General features: G+C 39.5%; 1 protein-coding gene across 10 annotated transcripts in view; it reads left to right on the forward strand.

Moving 5' to 3' along the window:
* LOC143653459 (zinc finger protein 33A-like) overlaps positions 1 to 11706 on the forward strand; it is a 122252-nt gene that overhangs the window by 8736 nt on the left and 101810 nt on the right. The gene's annotated exons all lie outside the window — the stretch shown is intronic.

Here is an 11706-nt window from a genome sequence, read left to right on the forward strand (position 1 = left end):
GGTTGTCTTTTTGTTGTTAAGTTTAAGGATTTCTTTATGTATTCTGGGTTATTAAGTTTTTATCGGATACATGGTTTCCAACTATTTTCTTCCATTGTGTAGATTGTCGTTGTACTTTCATGATAAAGTCCTTTGAGGTATAAACATTTAAAATTTTGATGGAGTCCCATTTATCTATTTTTCCTTTGTTGCTTGTGCTTTTGGTGTATTAAGAAATCATTACCTAATACAAAGTCCTGAAGATGCTTTCCTATGTATTCTTCTAGTTGTATTATCCTACTTCTTATATTTAGGTACATCATCCATTTTTAATTGTTTAATTGTTTTTTGTTTAATTGTTTTGGTTTTTTGTAATTGTGTTGTGAAGTAGGTATCCTCATTTTCTTTTACAAATAGAGATCCAGTTTTCCTGGCATCATTAATTGAAGACTCTGTTCTTTCCTAATTGAGTAGTTTTTGCTACCATGTCGAAAATCAGTTGGCCATAAACGTGAAGGTTAATTTCTGAGCTCTCATTGTTCTGTATGTCTGTCCTTTTGCCAGTACTGTGCTGTTTTGAATACTCTGGCTTTATAATAAGTTTTAAGATCTGGAAGTGAGTCCTCTAACTTCATTCTTCTTTTTCAAGATGGCTTGAACTAGTCACGGCCTCTTACTCTTCCATATAAATTTGATAGCTGACTCTTCCATTTCTGCTACTATTTTGTTTTATAATAAAGAATACTTTGGTATTTTTCATGGTCAGGTTCATGTGTCAGCTTAGCCAGGTGGTGATTCCTGGTTGTCTGGTCAGGCAAGTGCTGGCATGTCTGTTGCTATGAGAACATTTCAAAGGACTTAAATCATGATTATGTTGGCTGCATCCGTAGCTGGTTGCATTTGTAATCAGCTAAGCGGAGCGTCTCCTGACATGAGTGATGCTTAATCTAATCACTGGAAGACTTTTAAGGAGGATTCAGAGGAGACAGTCACTCATCCAGTGTGCTGGTCTGAATCTGTGGTGGACCCCAGAAAAGCCATACCCTTTAATCCTCATTCAGTATTGCTGGGTGGGAGCATTTTGATTGTTTCCTTGAAGGTGTGACCCACCCAATTGTGGGTGGTAACTTTTGATTAGTTGATTTCCATGGAGATGTGTCTCCACCCACTGAAGTGGAGGTGCTTACTGGAATCCTTTAAAAGAGGAAACATTTTGGAGAGTGTCCCTTTTGGTAGAGCCACGAGAAAGCCAGCAGATGCTGCCATGTTCGCCATGTGCCCTTCCAGCTGAGAGAGAAACGTTAAACGTTGTTGGCCTTCTTGAGCCAAGGTATCTTTCCCTAGGTGCCTTAAATTGGACATTTCTATAGATTTGTTTTAATTGGGATACTTTCTCAGACTTGGAACTGTAAACTAGCATCTGATTAAATTCCTCTTTTCAAAAGCCATTCCATTTCTGGTATATTGCATTCCTGCAGCTAGCAAACTAGAACATCCGGCTTTAGTCAGCAAGCCTCTGCTCTGGAATTTGTCCAAACCCTTCATTGGATTTACCAGCTTCACAGCCTGCCCTACAGATTTTGGACTCTTCCATTCATTCCCATAGTTGTCAAACAGCCTCTCCTGAAAGTTTGTTGAGGAACTTCATTGGCGTTGCCAGCTTGTGGCCTGCCCTACAGACCTTGGACTCTACATTCCCATGGTTATATGAGACACTTTAAAAATTTTGTATCTACGGATATCTCCTGTTGATTCTGTTTCTCTAGAGAATCCTAGTTAATACATCATGGTACCAGGAGTGGTTCTTAAGAAATAGAATCTTTAAAGTGGGTTTTTACGATTGGTTTTGTACTCTGGCTGGACTCTAAGACACTAAGGACTCTGTTTCCTGTAATCAGAATGACACTGCCAAAGCTGGCAAAAGAGACAGTTGAAATATCACCATTGGATTCTTCTAATGTTTTTTTTTTTTTTTTTAATTTTTTTATTAATCAAAAAAAAGAAAAGAAATTAACACAACATTTAGAAATCATTCCATTCTACACATGCACTCAGTAATTCTTAGTATCATCACATAGATGTATGATCATCATTTCTTAGTACATTTGCATCGATTTAGGAAAAGAACTAGCAAAACAGCAGAAAAAGATATAGAATGTTAATATAGAGAAGAGAATTAAAATAATAATACTAATAATATATATATATATAAAAAGGAAAAAGAAAACAAAAACAAAAGATACAAACACACAAACAAACAAACAAAAAACCATATTTCAGGTGCAGCTTCATTCAGTGTTCCAACCTAGTTACATTACACTTAGGTATTATTGTGCTGTCCATTTTTGAGTTTTTGTATCTAGTCCTGTTGCACAGTCTGTATCCCTTCAGCTCCAATTACCCATTATCTTACCCTGTTTCTAACTCCTGCTGGTCTCTGTTACCAATGATATAGTCCAAGCTGATTCTCGAATGTCGGTTCACTTCAGTGGGACCATACAGTATTTGTCCTTTAGTTTTTGGCTAGACTCACTCAGCATAATGTTCTCTAGGTCCATCTATGTTATTACATGCTTCATAAGTTTAGTCTGTCTTAAAGCTGCATAATATTCCATCGTAGGTATACGCCACAGTTTGTTTAGCCACTCGTCTGTTGATGGGCATTTTGGCTGTTTCCATCTCTTTGAAGTTGTAGATAATGCTGCTATAAACACTGGTGTGCAAATGTCCGTCTGTGTCTTTGCCCTTAAGTCCTTTGAGTAGATACCTAGCAGTGGTATTGCTGGGTCGTAATCCATTCTGCCATTCTATGTCTTTTGATTGGGAAATTCAGTCCATTAACTTTTAGTGTTATTACTGTTTGGATAATATTTTCCTCTACCATTTTGGCTTTTGTATTATATATATCATATCTGATTTTCCTTCTTTCTACACTTTACTCCATACCTCTCTCTTCTGTCTTTTCGTATCTGACTCTAGTGCTCCCTTTAGTATTTCTTGCAGAGCTGGTCTCTTGGTCACAAATTCTCTCAGTGACTTTTTGTCTATAAATGTTTTAATTTCTCCTTCATTTTTGAAGGACAATTTTGCTGGATATAGGAGTCTTGGTTGGCAGTTTTTCTCTTTTAGTGATTTAAATATATCATCCCACTGTCTTCTAGCTTCCATGGTTTCTGCTGAGAAATCTACACATAGTCTTATTGGGTTTCCCTTGTATGTGACAGATTGTTTTTCTCTTGATGCTTTCAAGATCCTCTCTTTCTCTTTGACCTCTGACATTCTAACTAGTAAATGTCTTGGAGAACGCCTATTTGGGTCTATTCTCTTTGGGGTGCGCTGCACTTCTTGGATCTGTATATTTAGGTCTTTCATAAGAGTTGGGAAATTTTCAGTGATAATTTCTTCCATTAGTTTTTCTCCTCCTTTTCCCTTCTCTTCTCCTTCTGGGACACCCACAACACGTATATTTGTGCGCTTCATATTGTCATTCAGTTCCCTGATTCCCTGCTCAAGTTTTTCCATTCTTTTCCCTATAGTTTCTGTTTCTTTTTGGAATTCAGTTGTTCCATCCTCCAGTTCACTAATTGTAGCTTCTGTCTCTTTAGATCTACCATTGTAGGTATCCATTGTTTTTTCCATTTTTTCTTCTTTGTCCTTCACTCCCACAAGTTCTGTGATTTGTTTTTTCAGATTTTCTGTTTCTTCTTTTTGTTCAGCCCATATCTTCTTCATGTCCTCCCTCAATTTATTGATTTGGTTTTTGAAGAGTTTTTCCATTTCTGTTCGTATATTCAGCATTAGTTGTCTCAGCTCCTGTATCTCATTTGAACTATTGGTTTGTTCCTTTGATTGGGCCATATCTTCAATTTTCCGAGCGTCATCCATTATTTTCTGCTGGTGTCTGGGCATTTGATCAGATCTCCCTGGGTGTGGGACCCAGCTGGTTGAAAGGTTTTTCTGTGGAATCTCTGGGCTCTGTTTTTCTTTTCCTGCCCAGTAGGTGGCGCTCGTGGCGGTCGTTTGTCTGCGGGGCAGTCGGCCCGGGAAACCGCGCGTGGAGGCGGGGGTCGCTGGCCGTGGCTTGGGGGAGTGCCGGTCCAAATTGCCCAGCTGGCCCGAGACGCCAAGCGTGACGGGAGGGCCCCGCTATCCAATGTTCCCAGTCAGACCGGGGAGCCACATGCGTGGAGGGGACCCCAGACGCCAGCCACCCCAGCCGGGAAAACGTGCACCCCTCGGGTATCTCACAGCAGTGGATTCTCCCTACCCGTTCAGCCGTTCCAGAATGGGGTACGCTGTCTTTTTTGGTCTCTGTCGTGACTCCGGGAGCTGTTTTGTATTGTTTCTGTTTCTTTAGTTGCTTTTCTGGAGGAGGAACTAAGACCCGCGCGTCTTACTAAGCCGCCATCTTCTCCGGAAGTGGATTCTTCTAATGTTTTGCTTGTACAAAGCCAGACTCTGAAGATAATGTTTTTGACACTTTATGGAGTTTTATGGAAATAAGATGTATAGAGATGTTGGCTGGTTGTTCTTAGCTACACTGTATACATTGATGAGGGAAAGGAATGATCTGAAGGCTTCAAATGAGAAGCTTATGTGCCATATGACAGATGTAAATATTTCTATGAATTCCTTCACGGAAAATGTTTCTATGAGCAGCAGAGTTGAGATCTCCAAAAATCAGACTCAGAATATTATTGTTAGAGTAGCAGCTTTACAATGTAATCTGAAAACTAAATCTTGCATGGTGTCTGCCATTAAAGTGAGGGCATTGATTGGAAAGGAGTGGGACCCTTAAAAATGAGATAGTGATATATGGATTGATAATAATGGTGGCGGAGAGGTTGAAACCCTAGATCTTGCTGAGTCTTTTCTAGACAACCCTATAATAGTCTGCCCTGAGGACATAGCTGCCCCACCTCCAGCCTGCCCTGAGGAGTTGGCACCCAAACTCCACCTGAAGGAATTAGCCCTAGATAACTACTCTCCTTTTGAGAAACAGCTTTTGGTCTACTGCTGGGCCTTAGTAGAGACTGAATGCTTAACCATGGGCCACCAAGTTACCATAAGACCTGAGTTGTCTGTCATGAGCTGAGTGTTGTCTGACCCACCAAACCATAAAGTTGGGCATATATAGCAGCACTCCATCATAAAATGGAAATGGCATATCTGAGATAGGGCCAGAGCAGGTCCTCAAGGCACAAGTAAGTTACATGAGGAAGTGGCCCAAATGGTCTGCCTTCTCTTTCCTAGACCAGAGCTATGGCCTCTTGGGGGGTTCCTTACAGTGAATTGACTGAGGAAGAGAAACGAGCCTGGTTTACAGATGGTTTAGCATGATAATGCAGGTACCACCCAAAAGTGGACAGCTGCAGCACTATAGCCCCTTTCCGGGATGGCCCTGAAGAACAGTGGTGACAGGAAATCCTTCCAGTGGGCAGAACTTTGAGCAGTGCACCTGGTTGTTCATTTTACTTGGAAGGAGAAGTGTCCAGAGGTGCATTTGTATACTGATTCATGTTGCTAATGGTTTGGCTGAATGGTCAGGGACTTGGAAAGACCATAATTGAAAAATTGGTCTCAAAGAGGTCTGGGGAAGAGGTATGTGGATAGATCTGAGTGGACTAAAAACATGAAGATATTTGTGTCCCATGTGAAGTACAGCAGAGGGTAGCTTTAGCAGGGGGAGATTTTAATAATCAAGTGGAAAAGATGACCTATTTTGTTGATACCAGTCAGCTTCTTTCCCCAGCAACTGCTGTCATTATGCAGTGGGCTCATGAACAAAGTGGTCATGGTGGTAGGGATGGTAGTTAATGCATGGCCTCAGCAACATGGGCTTCCATTCATCAAGGCTGACCTGGCTACAGCTGCTGCTGAGTGTCCAGTCTGCCAGCAACACAGACCCATACTCAGCCCCCAATATGGCACCACTCCCCCAGGTGATCAGCTGACTACATGGTGGCAGGTTGATTACATTGGACCACTCCTTCATGGAAAGCACAGTGATTTGTTCTAACTGGAATAGCACATACTCTGAATATGGGTTTGCCTTCCGTGCATGCAAGGCTTTTGCCAAAACTACCATACGTGGAGTTCAGAATGCCTCATCCGTCATCATGGAATTACACACAGCATGACTTACGATCAAGGAACCCACTTCACAGCAAATGAAGTGCAGGAATGGGCACATACTCATGGAATTTTCTGGTCTTATCATGTTCCTCATCGTCCAGAGGCAGCTGGGTTCACAGAACCAGGGAATGGCCCTTTTTTTTTTTTTTTTTGTATGCTGTATGGCTGGGGTCACATTTCATTCTTTTTCCATGTGACTATCACCTGTTTGTGGTACCATTTGCTGAATTTTGTTTATTTGTTTGGTTTTTCGTTTGTTTGTTTGTTTATTAGAGAATTGCACGGGCTGGGAATCGAAACCAGGTCTCCCAAATGGCAGGCAAGAATTCTACCACTGAATTACCCTTGCACCCCTGGAATGGCCTCTTGAAAACTCAGTTATGGTGCCAACTAGGTGGTAATACCTTGTAGGGCTGGGGTGATTCTCTCCAGGAGTCTGTGTATGCCCTGAATCAGCATCCACTCTATGGTGCTGTTTCCTAGCCAGGATCCAATGGTCCAGGAACCAAGGGATGGAAATGGTAGTGGTACCACTCACCGTTACCCCTAGTGATCCACTAGGAAAATTTTTGCCTCTTGTCCCTGTGACCTTGTGCTCTCCTCGTCTACAGGTTTTAGTTTCAGAAGGGGGAATACTTCCACCAGGTGAAACAACAGTGATTCCATTGAACTGAAATTGATGACTGCCACTTAATCACTTTGGGCTACTGATGCCCTTGAATCAACAAGCTAAGAAGGGGATTACTTTACTGGCTGGGGTGGCTGCAACTACACAGTGGAAGTAAAAAAAAACTTTTCCTGGAATATAGGAGATCCCCTGGGGTGTCTTTTAGTGCTACCATGCCCTGAGATTAAAATCAGTGGAAAACTGCAAGAACCCAATCCAGGCAGGACTACCAGTGGCTCTCAGACTTCAGGAATGAAGGTTTGGGTCACCTCATGTGGTAGTTAGATTCAGTTGTCAACTTGGCCAGGTGAAGGCACCTAGTTCTGTTGCTGTGGACATGAGCCAATGGTACGTGAACCTCATCTGTTGCTGATTACATCTGCAGTCGGCTAGGAGGTGTGCCTGCTGCAATGAATGATGTTTTACTTAATTGGCTGGTGCTTAAATGAGAGAGCTCAATGTAGCACAGCCCAAGCAGCTCAGCATACCTCATCTCTGCACTCGCAGCTCAGCCCAGGCCTTGGAGATGCAGAAAAGAATCACCCCCCGGGAAAGTTGTTGGAACTCAGAAGCCTGGAAAGAAGGCCAGCAGAGATCGTCCTGTGCCTTCCCATGTAAGAAAGAACCTCAGATGAAAGTTAGCTGCCTTTCCTCTGAAGAACTAATGAAATAAATCCCCTTTTATTAAAAGCCAATCCCTCTGGTGTGTTGCATTCCGGCAGCTAGCAAACTAGAACATCCCACCAGGCAAAGAACAATGGCCACCTGAAGTGCTTGCCAAGGGTAAAGGAAACATGGAATGGGTGGCAGAAGAAGGTAGTGATAAATATGAACTATGACCATGTGATCAGTTACAGAAACGAGAACTGTAATACTGTTTTGTTCATGTTATGGTATTTAAGTTTTAAGATATCAGGTTTAAGAGTGAATATCGCCCAAGAACTTGCACACTATTCTGGGGAGATTTAATACATTTCTGGTTGTACACAGAACAATTGAATTTTGTTAGGTGAAGAAAAAATGTGTCCTTTATTTTCTGTTTAGAGATTAAGTATGGTTTAAGGTGATGTTTGTAGCTGCCAAGTTGACAAAGGGTGGACTGTCATGGTCAGGTCCATGTGTCAGCTTGGCCAGGTGATGGTTCCCAGTTGTCTGGTTGGACAAGCGCTGGTCTCTCTGTTGCTGTGAGGATATTTCATGGACTTAAAACATGATTAGGTTGGCTGCATCCACAGCTGATTGTTTGTAATCAGCTAAGGGGGGTGTCTTCTGCAATGACTGATGTTTAATCTAATCACCAAAAGGCTTTTCAGGAGAATTCAGAAAAGACGGTCACTCATCTGGCTTCAGCCAGTGAGCCTCTCCTGTGGAGGTAACCTTGACTCTTCATCAGAGTTGCCAGCTTCACAACCTGCCCTATGGATTTTGGACTCTTCCATTCTCATGGCTGTCCAGCCAGCCTCTCTTGAGAGTTCATTGAGGACCTTCATTGGAGTTGCCAGCTTGTAGCCTGTCCTATGTCCTTGGACTCTACATTCCCATGGTTACGTGAGACACTTTTATGAATTTTATATCTACGGATATTTCCTGCAGATTCTGTTTCTCTAGAGAACCCTAGTTAATACAGTATTCTTTCTTAAGAATTTTATTAAAACTACATCTACTGTATTAGGAAACTTTCAAATTGAATTTCTGAGAATTCTAACTATGATCTTGGTACTATGTTAACTACATTTTCTGGACTAGCTAATACAACCTTAAAGCAGCTTTATTTTGTAGGTTCTATTATAAATGTTTATATTTGGAAATTTATATGACATAGTTGGCTTAAAGAATATGTAGTTTGATAGTTTCAGAATTTGAGATCTCTTGAGTCTGAGTCTACTGTAAGTTGCCTTTTCTTTTGGATGAGTTAGATAATCTCCCAAGTTGGTGCCTAAAATGTGAGAGCTGCTTGCCATAAAGTATGTTTGAAGTCCCTTCAGCTGTTCATTAAGGGCCAGTTGCTGAAAAAACTCATTCTGAAGATCTTGGCGTTCTGCTAATTTTATCACTTCCTTTGACCTTCCATATTGTTAAATGTGTCTTAGTTTACTCTAAATTAGTGTACTCTCCTCAGTTCGTATATTTAAGGAACCTTAGCCTTGGTACCCATGTAGCTGCATCAAAATATGTTAAGATTTTATTTTCATTTTCTTTATTAGCAACTTAAGAAAGTCTCACAATTTCAAACTTTCATCCTTTCAGAAACTACATATTATGCATTTGCAACTCCTACAGCTGCTAGCTATAGATTTACTAGGAAATAGTTATTGCTGATTTTATATTCATTCACTGTTTGATTTATGTCATTGTCTTCCTTTTTTGGATTATTTTTCTTTTTGTTTATTTGTTTTTTTGAAGTGTAACATACATACAGTAAGGGATGTAAAGTGAATTCACCATAATTATGTACTGCTCATTGTACTTATTATAACCATGGCCCAGAACAAGATACAGCACTTTTCAGCATCCCTTTGTGACCCTATCAATCTACGGCAACCTATCTTTTCCTCCTACCCCAAAGGTACATACTGTTTTGAGTTTTACCATTGCTTGTTTTTGAAACTCAGCTACACAGAATATAAAGAATACATTTTTCTATCAGAATTCTTTTATTCAATACATGTTCAATTCATCTATAATGATGTGTGTACCAGAAGTTCATTCTTTTTATTGCTACATAGTGTTCCGTTGAATGAAAATACTATAATCTATTTATCCATTCTCCTCTGATAGGCATTTTTTTTATTCCATTATACCATTTTGTATTTTTTTAGTATTTATAGTAAATATCACTGCAGTAGATATTTTGACTTATTTTTGTCTACCTTAAATTAGTGCCTTTCCATTTCAAGTACAATGTAAGAACCCAAAACAGTTTAATTCATTTAACCCTTTCCTGTGTTTTTTGCTACTGTTAGGATGTATTTTGTTTTTATACAAGTGTAATAAATTCTGGAAGACATTACTATTGTTGCTTTAAATTCCCTTTTCAGCTTTTCTTCATCCCTTCCTGAAGTTTTGTGTTTACCTCAAATATCAATTTCTTTCAGTCTGAAGAACTTCTTGTGCACTTATGCTATTGATAATTTTTTTCACCTTCATTTGTCTGGAAATTATATTCACTTTAAAAGAGTTATTTTTGCTGGATATAGACTTCTCTGGGGGCAATTTTCTTTTCATTTGCAAATTGCCTTTTCAAATTTCTTCCTAGTGTCTTCTGAATTTCATAGTTTCTGTTGAAGTTTGCTGCCAGTTTTGCTATTGAGATGTTTCGTTTTTTCCCCCACTGATGTATAGAATTTCTTTCAACATTGGGTGCAGGAGTTCTTTGTCAGATTATGTATTCTGGAAGTCTTCTCCTACTCTGTATTTCATTTTTATTCCCTGCTGCCTTTTTTTTTTTTGCATGGGCAGGCACCGAGAATTGAACCCAGGTCCTCAGCATGGCAAGCAAGAGTTCTGCCACTGGGCCATGGTCCCTCCCTTGCTGCTTTTTGATGAAGATATATTCTTAATTTTAATATAGTATGGGTAATGTAATTTGTGTCCTGTTTAAGATACCTTTTAGAAAATAAAAAGTTTCCAAAAATTTTAATGTTTTTTTAAAAAATATTTTTATTTTGAAATCTTCACACACATACAATCCAATCACAGTATACAATAGAATACAATCATTGGCTTCCAATATCATCACATGATTGTGTATTCATGATCACTTTTAGAACATTTGCATCATTCCAGAAAAAGAAATAAAAAGGAAAAAAAAAACAACTCATGCATCCCCATACTCCCTATCCCTCCCTCTCATTGATCATTAGCATTTCACTCTACCCAATTTTTAACCCTTTATCCCCTCCATTATTTATTTGTTATCCATATTTTTTTTACTCATCTGTCTATACCCTGGATAAAAGGACATCAGACAGGTTTTCACAATCATATGTTCACATTTAAAAGCTATATAGTTATACAATCATCTTCAAGAATTAAGGCTACTGGAATATTGTTCAACAGTTTCAGGTACTTCCCTCTAGCCACTCCAATACATTGTAAACTAAAAAGGGATATCTATATAATGCATAAGAATAACCTTCGGATTAACTCTCAACTGTTTGAAATCTTTTAGCCAGTGAAACATTATTTTGGGTCTTCCCCGTTTTGGTCAAGAAGTCTTTCTCAGTCCCATGATGTTGGGTCCTGGCTCATACTGGGAGTCTGTCTCATATTGCCAGGGAGATTTACACCTCTGGGAGTCATCTTCCACATGGCGGGGGGGAGGGCAGTGAGTTCACCTGCTGAATTAGCTTAGAGAGAGAAGCCACAAGTGTGTGACAAAAGAGGTTCTCTGGGGGTGACTCTTAGGCACCATTATAAGTTATAAGTAGGTTTAGCTTCTCTTTTGCAGGTATGTCTCATTGGGTTGAACTCCAAGATTGAGGGTTCAGCCTATAGTTTTTTTTTTTGCATGAGCAGGCATTGGGAATCGAACCTAGGTCTCTGGCATGGCAGGCAAAAACTCTGCCACTGAGCCACTGTGGCTCACCGTCAGCCTATAGTTTTTTGTTTTTGTTTTTTAAAATTTATTTATTAATTAAAAAAATAAACAAAATAAAACAACATATATAATCAGTAATTCACAGTATCATCACTTAGTTGCATATTCATCATTTCTTAGAACATTTGCATTAATTCAGAAAAAGAAATAAAAAGACAATAGAAAAAGAAAAAAAAAGATTATACCTACCATACCCCTTGCTTTCATTGATCACTAGCATTTAAATCAGCCTATAGTTTTTAATGTTTTACTTTTCAAATTTAGATCTACAAATGATCTCAAATAGCTGTCTGCATACATTTTATATAGCAGTAAATATTCATTT

This window comes from Tamandua tetradactyla, chromosome 13, assembly GCF_023851605.1.
Source record: "Tamandua tetradactyla isolate mTamTet1 chromosome 13, mTamTet1.pri, whole genome shotgun sequence".
Classification (NCBI taxonomy): Eukaryota; Metazoa; Chordata; class Mammalia; order Pilosa; family Myrmecophagidae; genus Tamandua; species Tamandua tetradactyla.